We start from the raw sequence: 17,354 nt of genomic DNA, 5'->3' as shown, positions 1-17,354 counted from the left end.
ACTGAAATGATCTGTACAACAATCTTAAAATCATTATAGATCTTTAAAATGTCACAAAGATTCAAAGGGAGAGCAAAAAAATTGCCTGGTAAATTAGCTTCAGTCAAGAACATACTACCTTCAGTAGCTTGTCTTTAAGTCTCTGCACTATCACAGCTTCGGCGGCTCAAATGTCGCTTAAAGTAAGAACAGTTTTTATAATTACACATAAAGTTAAGATGGCTTAATGAAGATGATTTCTGTGTGTCAGAATGACCCCTTTGTTTCTCATCCTACTCTTTTGTTGCCTGCAGCTAATCTGCTTTTGGGTTATCAATCCAGGCATCTGACAATACTGATTCTAGCAATGGCATTCATCTGGAATGCTGCCTTTTGTTGACTGGTTTTACCAGGCCTCAAATGCTTTCTTTGGTCATCTGGTGTCTCCACTAATGTGATTTGCACTCTCACGCTCTGCAGGTAGTCATGAGGTTTTATATGGGAATTAGACTATGGCCTGCCACCCTGGTTGCTAATGAATCCACAGGGTAGTCTGTTTTTGTTTTGCTTTTTCAGCTTTCTTTTAAAAGACAATCTATATTCTGTTTGTGTTTTTATAGTCTCCTCCTCATTGCTTAGGAGTTCAATGTTTAGAGCAGATTTACCAGCTGTGTTGTAAGAAATGTAGTAAATTCCATTTGTTATGGAGCCATTTACTTTTGGTTCAAGGCTTATAAATGTATACAGAAAGATATATTGCTACTTTTTAAATCCTCAGAGTTTCTTTATAATTATCATTTGTTTTAACAATAAATATTCCTTGTACTTTTGTATATCTGATTATAACACTGGGAGATGGATCCCTTTTTAAAAAAAAAACAATTTTGTATATCTAGACTAGAAATGTGAACCCGTGTGATACATAGGGAACTGGAAATGTTTTAATAACTAGGCTTTAGCAGAAGTTTTAATATTCCATATGCACATTTCAGTAAAATTTACATGTATATTGTGCACCTCTGTCAACTTACCTTACTCTCCATATTGGGGGTAGAGTACCAGGTCTGAATGTAGAGAGAACTGCGATCAGTTTGTTGAATCTCGGAGCATGGATCCTGACCATAGTATAGAAGTAGCTTTAGTATGTCTTCTTTACAAGTTCTACAGAAGCAATGCTATAGGATTTTTTCCATTGCTAGAGTAAACTCATCTCTTCAACAGATGATGACTAAGTCAATGGAAGAGTTCTTCCACTAACCAAGCGCTTACCATATCAGGGCTTAGGTTGGATTAACTGCATCTCTCGACTACCTAGTGATGAAGAATATAACGGGGAGGGGAGGGAGGAAAGAATTGAGGAAGTGTCATTCATAGCAGACAATTTGTGCTTGACAGTTTTCCAAATTTTATGCATCACAGTGGATGGCAGGAGCTGGAATTTCTGATCAAAGAATAGCAGAAACACTGTTTAGTGTTTGTTTTACTGAAGAAAAATGTTACTGTATAAAAAATACAGTTACAGGATATATTTAATAATGAGGGTCGAACATATAAACTAAGAATAATTGATTGGTTAGTGGCCTGACAGCTGCATAGAAGGTCCTTGTGATTCACCCAGAGATTTGTGATGCATGAAATCCCCACTTTCCTTGGAATTGGTAATCTATATTGAAGTGCAGAAGTTTGAGAAATGCTTTGAAAGTTGTATATTTTGTGTCCTGAATCATCATGTATAAGATGGGATATGAATATGAAGTGGAAAGTGTGTTTATGCTAGCTGACATCTTAATGAGACTGACTCTGAGTTCACATAGGTGTTGCATTGGTGTAATTGCATTGACTTCAGTGGAGCAACAGCTGATTCTCACATGTATGAGATCAGAATCAAGTCTGTTATTTTGTATTCAAACTGTATTCTAAAATATAAATTCAAACCTGTTGGTTTACCTGATGTTTAATTGCTTTTAGACTTTTTATGAGCTTTTGTGCCAAGGAGCTGAAGCTAAACTTTTGCTTTATAGATAGTTGGTGCATCTGACAGAAAGAGTCAAATTACGCAAGTAAGGTTTTGAATCAGAGTTGTTTATAAAATGGTACATATTCAAGGCTACAGAATGTTTTTCTGAAGTTGGCAGACAGTCCAGAGGCCAAAAGGAAGATAAATTACAACTGGTCTCCTCTCTCATTTTTGAAATGGTTCAACCCTGGGGTTTAGATGAAGGACTTAAGGACTTTTTGAAGTGCAAATGGTTTGGTGAAGGGTAAACCTTTTCAGAGTTTCATTTTGATGGATTTTTTTCTGTGTGGATTTCTGGCACCGGCTGTGATCTGGAAAGCCAGTGTGTGGGTTTTTGGTTTTTTTGGGGTGGGGTTTGTTTTGTTTTTGATCAATCAAGCAAGAAGAACTTGCCATGGGGGCATACATTCTCTGCATGCATATTGATCCCATTGTGTTTAAAAGTAGTTAATTTAATCAAGGCTTTTTGAAACCCTCCCCAATAAGACTTGCATTAATGGAGCTGTCAATTCAAGGTCATGCCTCAGTGTCAGTAATTAGTATTAATGACACAAGTTACCTGTAAGTGAAATGTTGTTAGGCTGTTACACTTACTTATTACTAGGCTGTTGGTCTAATTGGGGTGAGATCCGATTTTAAATATATGCATTTAAAAATGTTCAGTGTGAATAAAAATGGCACGTTGTTGTCGTATTAGATATTAAGATTGTCTGGATTGTTTTCAAGGCATCTTTTCAGTGGTATTGGCTGAAGAGAGATGTTGTAAAGCATATTATTCATTTGCAAACTGACATGTAGCAGTACTAGTGAAACATATCAAAACCCCTTTTTAACTAAGATATGTTTTAATATAAAGAAGTATATTTGAAGATAAGTTATCCAAAAGTGCAAATTAGTTCTTTGTCAGTAAATAGATTTCTAAGTAAAATATTGTAAAAATTGTGAGCATGTGTAATCCAAACATGTGCACACACATATTCATTGTAATGAAAAACAATTTGAAGTTTTGTAGTGGCTCATTGGCCATAAAGCCATTGGAATAAATTATGAACAAATAAACTACCCCAAACCTCATATTCTCATTTCTTTCACAGAACCAGAGTGGTCATAAAAATATTTTTGCAATATGTTTGTTTTAGTATTAATTTTGTCAAAGCGCAGGTAAGCTGCAAACCTCAGATTTGAACTTCACACACCCCAATATTCAATGGTGTTTGGACCCAGGTTTTTGGTGTGACCTGCCATGTGCAGTTTTGGATTCCTATATTCTAGTCTCCTCTTTCCAGATAAAATGTTTGCAAGGTTAACAGCCAGGGGGTTTGGTTTAGGTCTATTTCTGTTATTTATGACCATCTGTTTCTTTTTACACAATGATTAAAATAAGTGCTTTGGAAAAATTGATGGCTTACGCACTACAAATGCTTTCCCTTTTTATTGTGCTTAACCACTGAACAGATAACTTCAGGAGTTGTGAGTGACTACTTGCATGAAATCCTGCCTTACTGAATCAAAAATAGATAGTCTTCAGTTCAGTTTTGGCTTGGATCCTGCACAGAGATCCACTGTGTTGACAAATCAAAGTATTGAAAATCATGAGTTAGCCCTCCCCCAAAACATAAGATTTTTACAATGATAAGGTTTTATTAAATAATCAGTTTTGGTTGTTGTTTGTCTGCTTTTAAAAAAAATCTTTTTAGAGGTCAAGTTTTACTCTTATAATCATGTGGGCTGGAATCTTTTTTAAAAGAAAGCTGGGATTTCTCACGTAATCACATGCCACCAAGAGTGGAAGTTTTAAAATAATAATAATCCTCATACTATGGATTATGACAAAACTGTGATAAATGGCAAAATTAGATCTCAGTTCAGAGAAGGGATGTTTCTCTACTGTCCTGTTTTCATCCTATTTCTTCCACATACTGGATACACTCCTTCTCTTCCCATTCCCTGCTGAAAAAAGGTCTACCTAGATCAAGATCTGCATGGGCTGTGGTGTACATTGGGCAGGTCAGGGGGTTAAGGCAACTGCATGGTTTATTCCACGCAGCCCCCTCCTCATCACACGTATCAAACGATGCTTTTCTGCAAACTTCCTCCTTCTAAGCGAGCACTCAGATTAATGTGAGGCATTGGCCAACAACAGAAGTGCTGACAGCATGGGTGGTGAAAGAAGCAGGGATCCTGGACAGGATGTAGGAGCATGTAGCAAGTAGGGGTGTTAAAATGTGGCTAATTGTGTGAACGCATCACTGCTGAAAATCTCAGTTATATGCACCCGCAGCGGTTCCCTGGCAGCCTACATGCACTGCCTCCGGGGAGCTGTCTGCTGCCCCGCATTCCTGCTTCTGTATCGGGGTAGCGGCATGGGGTAGCACTGGCTCCTGTCTGCAGCCCCGCTCCCAGGGAGCTGGCTGCCACCCCCTTATTGCTGCCTTTGATACAGAGGCAGCAGCGCAGGGTGGCAGCCTTCTCCCCAGGAGTGGAGTGGGATCGTGCACGTGACCATGAATGGTGCCGATGACCCAGGCTTATCACGTAACCATTTACATGGTTATACGTTCACATCCCCAGTAGGAAGGCAAACTTCACCCTCACGAGATCTATTTGGGAGGAATTCGGTGAGGTGATAATCATCACCTACTCTTGGGTATCTGGGCTGTGGCTTTTATTGAAGAAAGAGACAATTTCCTTCCTTTGTTGTTTAACTCTCTACACTTTGGAGGCTCTTAATATGAGGAAATGAAACCACATTACATGGCACCCTCTGTGGAAATGATTACCTATAATAGAGCTTAGGGTATTGAGGGCCCAATCCTGCCCCAGGTTCTGCTAATGTAGACCCTTGCCTCTGCTGAAGTCAAAGGGGCTCTGTTTGAGTGTAGGGGTCTGTGTTAGTGAATCCTGATGCAAGGTCTGAGCCAAAGGGCAGATCTGTGCTTAAAACACTACAGCAGCAGCTGTGCGCTTAAGCAGTGAAGACACTATTGTGCTCATGGGAGAGCATCTCCCCTTAGCATAGTTAATTCACCTCCATGAGAAGGATGTTGACAGGTTTCTCTTGGCAACATGGCACTGATTACAGCAGGGCTGAGGTCGATTACAGTTTTGTTGCTCAAAGATTTGGATTTTTCACCGCCCTGAGTGATGTTATATCAGTATAAATTTATAGTGTAGACCTGGTCTAAGAGTGCACATACAACAACAAACATCCTCCTCAGTTTGTTGGGAAGCATCTGATGATATCTGTTTTATAAAACTTTGTTTGTTCTGATCATTGGAAAAGAAATCCTTAGCAATGTTTGGCATGCAGCACATTGCATATGACAATTTATTACAGTGTTTTGTGTTTGGATTTTTTTATTTTGTTTTTTCTTTACACACTGCATACCAATTGTAAATTGCTATACAGCTGATGAATATGGTAAAGAAATGCACATTGAGATCACATGTAATCTTCTTCATGAGTTACTATTGATCACAAGATGTTGGCTTAGTTGACCCCCGTCTTGATCTTTGTTCTGTGTTTTTTAGATGGTTTTTGTGTATAATGCTCATGTGATCTCAGTGTTTTTTGTATCCTGCAGTCACGGATGGATATTTGCCATTACTGGGTGAACATAAGATGCTTTTTAAAACCTTGATGGCAAAGAAGGAAAAGATTTCCTTGACTCTGAGTTTATACCATCCTTTTCCATCAGAAAGGAAAAATTCAGTTTGTCAATATCATCTCTTTCGGTAGTTTTTGGCTGGAAGATGTTAATATAACTTAGTTCTTCTTGTTGCAGAAGAGATTTTTTTAGCACCTCCAAGAATTGTTTTTATTTTTTTTCTCTTGAAAAACACATAGTTTTGTGTAGTGAATGCTATGCTTATTTTGTTAGTCAGATGTTTATAATCTAGATTGAAATTGCATGATATGTTATGGACTGTGTGTAAGAAATATCTCTTAAAATAATTATTCTTTGCTATTTTAATTGAAAAATCTGTTGTAAAATGTACAGGGAAACTTAGTCTAAATTTTGTTGAACTGTAGTAAACAATACTTATATGTGAAACAGATTTAATACTTCTGGGATTAAAACAGTTACTTGAAGGAGATCAGTTTCTCTCGTAGACATGTGTGTATCTCCCGTGCTTGGTTCTCCAGAATAGAAGATTGTCTTTATGAAAAAGTCCCCCAGAATTCTATTAATAGATCACTCTTCCGTAGAAGTTTTAATCCATCCTGTAAAATTTAATTAACAAATAATTGTGTTCTTGCTATAATCCTCAATAGTATGGTTTAAAATTTGTGTTGAAAAATCATCATTTTCTATTACAATTTGGAGAGCATTTAGAGCAGTTTTATATGGAGTCCTATCTAGTTCCTGTTTAAACCTATTGCTTTCATCACGGTTAAATGTTACAGGACTCTTTCCATAAGAGTAAGTAGTGAAAAGGCCATTGACAACAACAGCGGATGGGAGGGGGGAGTACTCTTTTGTGCCTTTGATTGTGTCAGATTCCGTTTCTTTGCAGTCATTCTTTTTTTACTTGAGGGGTTTATGGTGCAGTGTCCGTCAGGACAACCCCATCTTAAAGTTGCAGTTGTATTTCTCCCTTGAGTTCGTAGAGGTGATGTTATCTTTTGTTCACTCAGCAGTATGGTCATTCCTAAGAGCATCTGTCACTTTAGGCATTATAAGATGGATTGGTCTCAAGTGAACTGCTGGCTGAAGCAAATGGTGAAAATAAGAAAAGGCAAGGGGGTTGGGAGCATTCAGAGATCAGAGAGGACAGACAACAAGGAAACACTGTTAAAAATCAAGAGTAAGCCGAGCAATATAGAAGAAAGAACCAAGATTGATCACATGTTGTCATATTCTGAGTGTCAGTGGCTGTAGTGGTCCGAGGAAGTCTTCTATATCATGGTAAAATGTATTTGCTTAGCTTTTAGATTTTATTTGAATATGGGGGACAGACAGTCAAAATAGTGTGGTAGATTGAGGAAGAAATTGTGCTTTTTTGTTATAGCTTTCATTCTAGCTTTAGGATAAATTTTAAATGTCAATACTCAAAACAAAAAGTAAAACACCACCAACCCCCCGCCCCCCCAAAAAGCCGGTTGTGACACTATTTTATTTATCTTGGTGTCTCCCCCATTCTGTTATCTTGAATGCTAGTTTAATTTTGTGCACCAGCATTAAACGAGAATATTAATAATTTTGCTTTTGGAGATGCAAATGAAGCTGTTTAATGAGCAATTTGCAATTCAGAGTGTTTAATATAAAAAGAAAAGTTATAAGTTCTCTGACTTAGTTGGACATTTTGAACTGAATGAAAAATTATATATATAATATTTATTTTTTTAAAGAAGCAAAAGTCCCAGTTTGCAGATGCTATCCGATTAGAACAAAGTGAATTTTTACGTTCAGAGGAGCCCATATGTGACAAGGGGTAGGGAGGGATCTAAGCTTGAAAAATGATTTTGTCACATTATTTGGCATTGGTCCATGAGGGGAAGCATGGGTTGAAAGGCGAAGAAATTAAGATGATTAGAAGCTTTAAAGCTTCACAAATGGTAGAGTATCTCCCTTCTGAATGGATGTAAATAATAGATGAAAGACTAAGAGTGACAACAAAGGATCAGGGCATTTAAGAGGATGTGTGCAGCCTCAATAGAGGTCTGTGGCCTAGGGCCAAAGGTCTTAGCTTTGGGTGTAATTAGAAGAAAATACAAAAATGTCATTACTAGCAGGTGAAATGTTCAGCACGTGGCAAAAAATAGCAAGTTCAGATCTGAGAGCTGTTTGAATTGAATCATGGGCCTGTTAAAAAATCATGATTTTTTGTGTGTGCAGATTCTTATGATTTGATCGGAAATGATCCATGCTAGGCTAATAGCATGGCGAGGTAGTGCAGTAAGAACTATAGTTCAGGGGAAAAAAGAGTTGTGTAGGCTTTTCATGTTACAGTAAAACACATTTATCCTGATAAAATAAGATCCATAAGCTAGAGTGTCAATCTTTAACAGCCCATTCCTTTTTTAGTATTGAAGAAAAGAAAAAAAACAAAATTATATTGTTGGAAAACCCTTTTATTTCGTTTTTATTTAATTTTTGTATTATCAGCATGCTTTCTAAACATATACAATTATAAGTTGCCTGACAATACTGGACCAAGTTCTGCTGTCAGCTTTAAGGAGAATCTTCCATTTACAAGCAGTTAGGAAAGAGTATGGTCCATTAATACAGAGAAAATGAATTGGCTGGAGTGACTAGGGAGTGCTTGTATGTGAAATATAAGCCAGTCAACAAGAAGTCTATTTAAGGCTTTCCCTCCTGATGATAAATTTTACATACTGTATTACGTGTTTTAAAACATCACGTTTTTTACTTACTGGTTGCTACAGCCCCTGTTGATATCCTCTTGGGCTATTTAGATATTTTTCTTGTATTAAAACTATATTTACAGTAGCTGTTTGAGTATGGGAGAAGGGAGAAATTAGCAATCCATCTCTGACTTAATTTTTGTTTGGAAATAATTTTTGATGCATATTATATATGCCAAAACACATACAAAGGTATATTTTAAAAGCACTGTGTGTCAATAGTATACTCCTTAGGTTATCACTAAGTATTGATCTCTGCCTGGAGAATTTTCCTTTAAGTGATTATGTCTTCCACTATTAGGCCCTGATCCTGCTGCCATTGCACTTAGTAACAATGTGATGGATCAGATCCTTACTCTGCAAAAGGAACTTGAATGCTTTTTGTTCTTTAATGGCACAAAAGGAGCCACAAACATGCTGCAGCAAGTGCAATATAGTTTATATGGCCATTTAAAAAACACCACCACATTTTTCTTTTTTGTCAGCTTGTGTGCACAGTGAAGAAAGAGTGCTGTAGGGTTTGTAAACATATAATTAGGAACAGGATCTATCTGAGAGCATCTCTGTATTGACCAGTTTTGCCCTATGTGAACTTTGATAAGCAGGTTTTAATATCATGTTGAGGCAGGTTTTAATGTCTTGTTGCTATTTGTATATGTTGAATCTGAACTGCCATCAATTATTTTTCCCCCTCCTTCATTATTTTGCAGGTTTAAGAACTTTAAAGACCTAGATAACGTGGCAGCAGATTTCCCTAAACTCTTGGCTAAAACCCTTAATCATGAATGTATTTCGAAAAGGTTAAAAGGATTACAAGAAGGTACAGTACTTACCACATTCATAATGTGGAATATATGATGTTTGTTTTTGTATACTTTGTCTTAAATATCAACTTTTAAAAACTGTGTTTTGAGAAGCTGCAACTGTAAAAGTTTTATTTCTTAACAATTGTTATGCTCTTATTCCAGCCTCTCCCAAAAACTTTTTAAAATTCATTCACTTAATTTAAAAATGCTCACTAGAAAAGACTTTGTTTCTAAATACTTTCTTTTCTATGTACTTGCTTTTCTATGTATTAAAATAGCCTCAACTTTATTACTTTATTATAATTGTTTGATTCCACTGCCATTCCTTGCTTGATGTTTGACCTCAGAACTTTGCAAGTTTCCAAACTCTGGTAGTCAAATAACTGCATAGGAAGTTATATATCATGTATTATATTCGTAGGTTTGTATATTAAACACACACACTCACTGTATGTTTTTTCTGCAATCTCAGAAGTGTTAAAACAATGGTGGTGGAGAATTTGAGTCCTCTAGTTGAATGTTATGACTTATAAAAATAGATGTGTACTTCCAGCTGAGAGTTTCACAGTAGTATTTTCTGATGTTTCTGATGTTGCTGTGATTGGGAGAGGCTTGACTTATTCAAAATAGGACACTGGACTCCTATCGTTTCTTGTTGTATTTAAGTGACCCAGCATTTCCAGGAGGCCAAAGATCTATTCCTGCTTTATGACCTGTTATATCCTTGGGGCAAGGGCTGCACTGAGGCCCAGTATAACAGGAGGGTCATTGCCACAGTCCAGGTCCTAATTGTTGCTTCATGGTTACCACACAGATATCAAAACCTGCTCTCTGTAACATTGTAGCTGGGAACATCTGGAACATAGTAGTAGCCTGGGAGGGCGGGGGGGAAGCCTGTTGCATTTTGTTTCACCAGGTGCTAGGAGGAAGCAATATTAGACTTTTTTTGATATGGGAGGCAAATTCTGTGGCCCCTGAAGTTAGGCAACAACAATTGAAGAGGTCAAAGGACGGCTGAGTGGGGTCAATGAGACACCATAGGGTGTATTTTGTTACTTAGTAAAAGGAGCAGCATCCTAAAATCTTAAAGGGTTCTCTTGAAAATCTACGTTGAGAAAAGGTTTTATGAGTCTGATGGCAAAAAGTGCTGATTTATCTGGAATGCTTGCTTTTGTCTGAATGAAAGGCTAAGCCTTGCCAAATGTGGTCAGCTATCATAGTGCAGTCACTACAGGACTGAATGGACCATTTTAAAATGGACTTTGGCTTCCCAAATTATTATCATTGTAATGTTTCTCTATCTGAAAAGAATTCTGGGCTGTTCAACTTTGATATCAAAGTTAACACAGTGAGTGAAATATTTGAAAAAGACAAAAGGAAAAATTACTAATAAATTAAAGATTTCTATTCCTTAGGGAAGTTGCTTAGCTGCTGTAAGTTTGTTTTTGTGTGTGTGTGTTTCTTTTAACAGGAAAATCTGAAATTACTGATAGCATGTCATCTAGTCTAAACTGTAGCTGATTTTAATCCATTAATATTTATTCTGTGAATATTTAAACTTGTCTGGGTAAGCTTTTGTTTGTTTATTTAATTTGTTCTATGTACTGAACAAAAGAGAAAAATAGTTTTTGACTGAGGAATACCTATAATTTATTTGGCATAATCTTGTTTTTATTATCCACAAATGGTTAATTCTCAACACTTTTCAATGAAGCAGATAGGAAATCAATGTCAGAGTCAAGACCTTGTAAAATATATATAAAAAAATGTAATAAAGGTTGCCCTGTTCCCAGCAAAGGGGGTGGAGGAAAGAATATGCGTGTTATAGAAAAGGATTTTGGCACAGCTCACAATCCCAAGGTCTCAGATTTTGATCTTACCATCTTATACAAGCGATCATAGTTAGAATAGGAAGAAATAGATGCTTAGGAGATGGGAGGTGATGGTGGTGGTGTTATAACAACTATACAATCTTGATCTTTAAAATAATACATTAGAAAGAGTGGATATCAAATAATCTGTGTATCTGTAGAACAATTGGAATCAAGTAGATATAGTGTCATACCAGGAAAAAAGAAATACTTGTCTTTTTTGTGAAGCATGATTGTCCAAAGGGTTTAATTATTAACCCTTTAACTTAATGTATGCAGATGTTTGGCACAATTTATGTCAAGGTTAAGGCACCTTTAAACAAATATCTTGGAAATGAGTAAACCCTCTAAAATACAAATTGCCTATTAAACATAATCCCTGTTTAAATAAGAGCTTAGTTTTGCTTTAAAACTGGCACATTCTTTTACTTTTTTTTTTTATGCCCCATTCAAAACTCATCAGGAGACAAAGGGGTGTAAGTTTAAGGAGTATGCAAAGGGGAGGTACAGGAGTTAGGAATATCAACCTTCATTTTGAATTTCCAGGCCTCCACCAATTAGGGTACGTCTAGACTACATGCCTCTGGTGACAGAGGCATGTAGATTAGGCTACCCGGCATAGGAAAATGAAGCGGCGATTTAAATAAACAGCCGATCAGCTGTTTGTCTGCTCAGCATGGTAGTCTGGACGCTCCGCAGTCGACATCAAAGGCATTTGTCGACCTTCCAGGTAAACCTCATCTCAGGAGGCATACCTGGGAGGTCGACAAATGCTTTTGATGTTGACTGCGGAACGTCCAGACTACCATGCTGAGCCGACAAACAGCTGATCAGCTCAGCACGGCAGCCATTTAAATTTAAATGAAGCGTCGATTATTTAAATCGCCGCTTCATTTTCCTATGCCTAATCTACTTGCCTCTGTCTCCAGAGGATTGTAGTCTAGATGTACCCTTAGTATTTAATTTCTGTACAACAAACTATCGATGAAAAACTAGTCTATAGCATAGTGGAAAGATTGAAAAATGTTATACAGTGGGATGGATTTTAACAGAGACTGGATTGGCCTGATATCTCCAGGCTTGTACCTGTGTCTCTAAACACAAAGCTAGATTCTTACTAATACATTTATAGAAAATTGTTAGGGGATATGTATCCATCCAAGATCATGTGTGTATCAGAAAAGGCATAGATTAGACAGTACCATTAGGGGTTCCAAACAATATTAAGGATTGTAGCACGATGATACTTAACATATATAAAATGCAGATCGTATAGATCTCTCTAAAACACTTAGCCATCCATTGATGAAAAATGCTCCAAAAGTAAAAAATATTATTTTTTTTAAATTGAGTTTTTACCTGCTAGATAGAAAGTTGTACAAGTAAGATGTATTTTCTTCCTATTGGATGCTGACAGTTAATGTTGATTTTATCTGCCTGAATCAAAGTGTGAATGTAGGAATTGTGACTGTTGTGCTTGTGTGGTAGGCACAGAGTGTAGATAGTAAATACCACTAAGAAACTTTATTGTGAGGGAAAATTAATAGGGGATGCACAGCAAAATGTCTAAAATAAATAATTTAGTCCTATATACTTTCCTCTTCTTCTTAGCCACAAAACCCAAAAGCACTAGTTACTGAAGTGAATATTAACTATTTGTAATAGGCAAATAAGCAAATGCTAACAAACATTTGCGATTCTTTGTTTATTAATTCCTATATTGCATAAATTTCTTTGGTTAGCTTTTTAGTTAAAAACTGTTTTCCCCCCATATCATGAACCATTGTGTATTGCATTTTGTAGCTTAGAAAATAAATTCAAATCCTGAAAATAGATGTTAGTCTTTGGATTGCTGAGGTAGCCTTGGCTTAGAAAGATAGCACAAATGCAGACGGCTACTCCTTTTTTTATTATTTTTTAAAAAAAGACGCTTCTCTTTATTTACTGTTTTAGTTTGTTCTGTTGAGTTGCCTCTGTATTGAAAAATCTGGTCTCCTGTGACACCTTGGAAGGTCACACAGTGCCTATTAGTGATTTGAATCTTTGATCTCTCCCAGCCTCTGGTAGTTCCAGATATTCTTGACAGATATTTGTTTATTTTACAGAAGAATTTCTGGTATTTCTGGGAAAAGAGAAAGTAAAGACTCAGCCTTGATGCACTATAAATGAACGTCACATAGATGAATAAATAAGAAAAACCATTAGGAATAAATCCTCAAATCATTCAGCAATTTATGATTGTTTCCACCAAAAAGTAATGAGAGAGAGAAGGATTTATTTAATAAAAATGAAATGAGCCATGTGGCCACTATTATGCAACAGTATAAGACTGTTTCACAGAAAATTGCACATATAGCATTAACCTTGACATAGTTTTGAGTTTAGTTTTTTTAAGATATTTGTATGCCCATATTTTTTTGTTTGCTTTACTAGTGCACTGTTTTTGGCAAAGAAATGGCTATGAAAACAAATGTCCAATAATTTTATTTTGTTGTTTTGAGCAATGGCTGACTGTGCTTAAAAGTGTGATTGTTAATAGGTCTGTTAACTGCAGAAGACTGTAGTGAGGTTTCACATACTGAAAGTAAACGATAAAGTATACCTGTTATGTTCATTTTTATTCTTATTTATAAGCAGTTGAGGATCTAGTCAGAACATTTATAAATAGTCTGGCATAGACACTTAGCCAAAGAGATGTTTAATTCCATCAGTGATTCCTTTTTTTGAAGCCTGATTTAAAAACCAGGAAAAAGGTATTTTATCTGCAATGCATTGTTTTAACTCAATGTGGTAGGGAATTTCTAATAAATTTGCCTACTTTTATCCAGGTCTGCCAAAAACAGCAAATTGATTTCCCTGAGCTGTTTGCATTTTTTTATCCATAGAATCATTTTGTGGATTTTTTTTGTTTGTTTTCCAGTTTCTTTTAAGAGAGGGAACATGAGAGAACAAACCTTGTTTGTGTTTTTGGTAGAATTACACATTTAGTAGATGAAGAAGAGGTATAGGATACAATGTGTCTGATCATTTGGTGCAGTATGGCTAATTTGTGGCACACCTCACCTCTGGCTCACTTTGGCCACAAAATTTATCTAATTCTTCCTGGGAGAATAAATAACACCAGTGCAAGGGAGATGCTATAGTGCCATAAAACCTGATGCAGGAGCTCACGTACCCTAAACCCTACCTGTTGCCAGTTTAATAAGGACAAATGTGAAGTACTCCACTTAGGAAGGAACAATTGCTTTCACACACACAGAATGGGAAGCGACTGTCTAGGAATGAGTACTGCAGAAAGGGATTAGGGGGTCATAGTGGACCACAAGCTAAATATGTCAACAGCGTGATGCTATTGCGAAAAAGCAAACATGATTCTGGGATGCATTAATAGGAGTTTTGTGAGCAAGACACGAGAAGTCATTATTCCGCTCTATTCCAGGCCTCAGTTGGAATATTGTGTCCAGTTCTGGGCACCGCATTTCAAGAAAGATGTGGAGAAATTGGAGAGGGTCCAGAGAAGAGCAACAAGAATGATTAAAGGTCTAGAGAACATGACCTATGAGGGAAGTCTGAAAGAATTAGGCTTGTTTAGTTTGGAAAGGAGGGGTATGTCTACACTACCCTCCTAGTTCGAAGTAGGAGGGTAATGTAGGCATACCGCACTTGCAAATGAAGCCCGGGATTTGAATTTCCCGGGCTTCATTTGCATAAGCGGGGCGCCGCCATTTTTAAAACCCCGCTGGTTCGAACCCCGTGCAGCGCGGCTCATTTCATGAAATGAGGAGTAACAGTAGTTCGAACTAGGAAGCCTAGTTCGAACTACCTAGTTCGTGCCCCGTGTAGCCGCGCTGCACGGGGTTCGAACCAGCGGGGTTTTAAAAATGGCGGCGCCCCGCTTATGCAAATGAAGCCCAGGAAATTCAAATCCCGGGCTTCATTTGCAAGTGCGGTATGCCTACATTACCCCGCTAGTTCGAACTAGCGAGGTAATGTAGACATACCCGAGGAGACTGAGGGGGGACATGATAGTGGTTTTCAGGTATCTAAAAGGGTGTCACAAGGAGGAAGGAGAAAAATTGTTTTCCTTGGCCTCTGAGGATAGGACAAGAAGCAATGGGCTTCAATTGCAAGAAGCAATGGACTGCAGCAAAGGAGGTTTAGGTTGGACATTAGGAAAAGCTTTCTAACTGTCAAGGTGGTTAAACACTGGAATAAATTGCCCAGGGAGGTTGTGGAATCTCCATGTCTGGAGATATTTAAGAGAAGGTTAGATAAATGTCTGTCAGGGATGGTCTAGACAGTACTGGGTCCTGCCATGAGGGCAGGGGACTAGACTCAATGACCTCTCGAGGTCCCTTCCAGTTCTAGTATTCTATGATAGTACAGTAAAGAGGGTGTGCTTTGAAAAGAATGAGTGTACAGTAGTTGAAATACCAGGCTCCTGCTGATTCTGGACTGAATTTTCAGTTCTTTGTGACTATTAGGAACCAGCCAAAGTCTGTAACATAAGGTATGTCTACACTATACATTGTTGGCAGCCTACAGTGGCATGCCACAGTGAAAAGAGAGCTGCATACACAAATGGTGTGTAGCTACATGTGACAGGAAAACACTCTGGCAGATGAGAGTTGGCAGGGAAATGCTCCAGGAGCTCCAGAGCTGGTTCTCCACTGTAGTGAGCTGCCATTTTCTGCAGCAGGGCAAGGCACCACCAAAAGGCAGTTGTAGGACCCTCTCTCCACTTCCTCCCCTCAACCAGAGCTTCTCCCGGCTACCTGAGTCTTTCGCTTCAGGGGGAAGAACTCCGACAGTGGGGAAACAGCAGGATGCCATGCTGTGCTGTGCTTATGTAGAGAGCTATGGGAATTGTGGCATGTCTTTTATTGTTTGAAAACCATAAACTTCTTTCCTAATGACCCAGTTAAAGAAAATTGTTGATGCCTGTGACCCAACATCATTTGACTCAAGCGTGGCCTGTGGGGTGGGGATGAGGACAAGAGCTTTGGAGTGTATGAAGGGGCTCTGGCTGGGGCAGAAGTAGGTTACCTCGAGTGGCTCCCATTCAGCAGTGCAGCAGGGATACTAAGGGAGGCTTCCTGCCTCTCTTGGCACTGCAGACCGTGCTGTACCCTAGAAGCAGCCAGAAGCAGCTTCCCAGACAATGGGAGTGGAGAGCCAGTGCTCAGGGCGGGGACAGTGCGTGGAATCATGTGTTCGCTCTCCTCCCCCCGCCTAATCTAGGAACCGGGCCTGCTGCCGGCTGCTTCTAGGTCACAGAGCAGTCTGCAGAGCCGGAGCAGGCAAGGAGTCTCCCTTAGCACCCCCCACTGGTCACCTGATCACTCTGAGCAATGAGACCCATTGCCTGACATTCCACGACCCAATCCTGGGTCTTGTTGAAAACCACTGGGCTACACTGTTAGCGGGTATGTGAAGTATATGTATTCTACCACGTCTTTGTTGTGAGCCTGCAGTGTAGAAGATATACCCATAGAACAGCCCTCAGACCAGAACATAATGAACTTAAGTTGCAACTAAGAAGATTTAGGCTAGCAGTTGTGGGGGGGGGGGACTTTCTACATCCAAAGATAGTTAAACACTGGAACAGACAAAGGTGATTGTGAAATCTCTCTCATTGGAGGTTTTAAAAACAGGTTAGACAAATGCCAGTCAGGAATGGTCTAGGTATGCTGACCCTGCTCCAGCATGGGGGAGGGGAGAGTGGAAAAAGAACTAGATGATCTCTCGAGGTCATTTCTATGAATCTTTATAAGAGATAGTATGCACATAACTAGCTATGTTCTTTCATATTACAATACTTAGTAATTCATTTAATTATTTCAGTCAAAATAATTGCTTTAAAATTTGAGCAAAACTCAGGAATAACTTCAGTGACAATTTTGCTCTTTTAGGGATAATATAATTTAGTCTATTGTTATAAATTTCATTTTACTTTAAATTGGAAAGTACTTAGCATGTTTGTATGTGTGTCTTAAGTTCTCTTAACACCACAACGCTTTTGTGCAGACACAAGCACTGTCTTTCATTCACCCGTCTAGTGTTTTTGTTCCAGCATAGCTTCACATAAATAAACTATTAGAGTAAATGTTTTTCTTTTCCTTCCTTCTGTTGATGGGCTTTTCTACGAAAGAAAGCTACATACTATGAGTCTTGGAATGTACTTCATTCCTAAATTATCTCTATGCCATCCAAGGATATCCCATCTCTCAGGATACCCAACACAGGCTTGGTATACCAGCTTTCCTTTTCCTTTTTGCCACAAGATCAACACAAAGGCTACGTCTACACTG

General features: G+C 38.1%; 1 protein-coding gene across 9 annotated transcripts in view; it reads left to right on the top strand.

The window, feature by feature from the left end:
* GREB1L (GREB1 like retinoic acid receptor coactivator) overlaps nucleotides 1–17,354 on the top strand; it is a 226,631-nt gene that overhangs the window by 75,427 nt on the left and 133,850 nt on the right. For 8 of the 9 annotated variants that reach the window (XM_075920899.1, XM_075920898.1, XM_075920897.1 and 5 more), the window contains one exon: nucleotides 9,077–9,186. The exons of the other annotated variant lie outside the window; for it this stretch is intronic. The gene's annotated coding sequence lies outside the window, so the exon portion shown is untranslated. The remainder of the gene's footprint in view (nucleotides 1–9,076; nucleotides 9,187–17,354) is intronic. 9 annotated transcript variants of the gene reach the window in all.

The sequence above is a fragment of the Pelodiscus sinensis genome, chromosome 2, assembly GCF_049634645.1.
Source record: "Pelodiscus sinensis isolate JC-2024 chromosome 2, ASM4963464v1, whole genome shotgun sequence".
NCBI lineage: Eukaryota > Metazoa > Chordata > Testudines > Trionychidae > Pelodiscus > Pelodiscus sinensis.
Note: the sequence above shows the minus strand (reverse complement) of the source record. Positions and strands in the feature narration are given on the sequence as shown.